Consider the following 698-nt stretch of genomic DNA (forward strand, 5'->3'; position numbering starts at 1 on the left):
TTCCGCCACAGCTGTTGTGCCGTTTCTTACAAAATATTTCAATAAATTGTTTACCTCAGGACTTTATCCTGATGTATGGACGGAAGCCATAATTCATCCCCTTCACAAGAAAGGTGATAAGAATAATCCTGATAATTACAGAGGTATTTCATTACTATGTATTTGCAGCAAATTGTATAGCTACATTTTGAACAACAGATTGACGAATTGGATCGAAAAACATGAAATACTAAATGAGAGTCAAGCTGGTTTTCGCAGAGGCTATAGTACCGTTGATCATATTTTTACACTACAAGCTTTGGTACAGAAGCAGTTATTGACACACAAGAAGTTGTATGTCGCTTTTATTGACTTTCGTAAAGCTTTTGATTCAGTTGTAAGAACTACGTTGTGGAAAACTTTGAAGAAAAATGGAGTTAAAGGAAAGATGTACCAGGCGCTCAGCTGTATGTATGACGTGGTAAAAGCAAAAGTGCGATCAGGAAGTGATTTTTCGGACTCCTTTATGTGCCCAAGGGGTCTAAAACAGGGAGAAATTTGTAGTCCAGTTTTGTTTTCTCTACTAATTAATGAGCTAGCTAATGATATTGTCCAGAAGGGAAAACATGGTATTCAACTTATTTCAGACTTTTTTGAAATACTCATTCTGATGTTTGCAGATGATATTATTCTTATTTCAGATTCTGTATGTGGGCTCC

This window comes from Littorina saxatilis, linkage group LG1 (assembly GCF_037325665.1).
Source record: "Littorina saxatilis isolate snail1 linkage group LG1, US_GU_Lsax_2.0, whole genome shotgun sequence".
NCBI lineage: Eukaryota > Metazoa > Mollusca > Gastropoda > Littorinimorpha > Littorinidae > Littorina > Littorina saxatilis.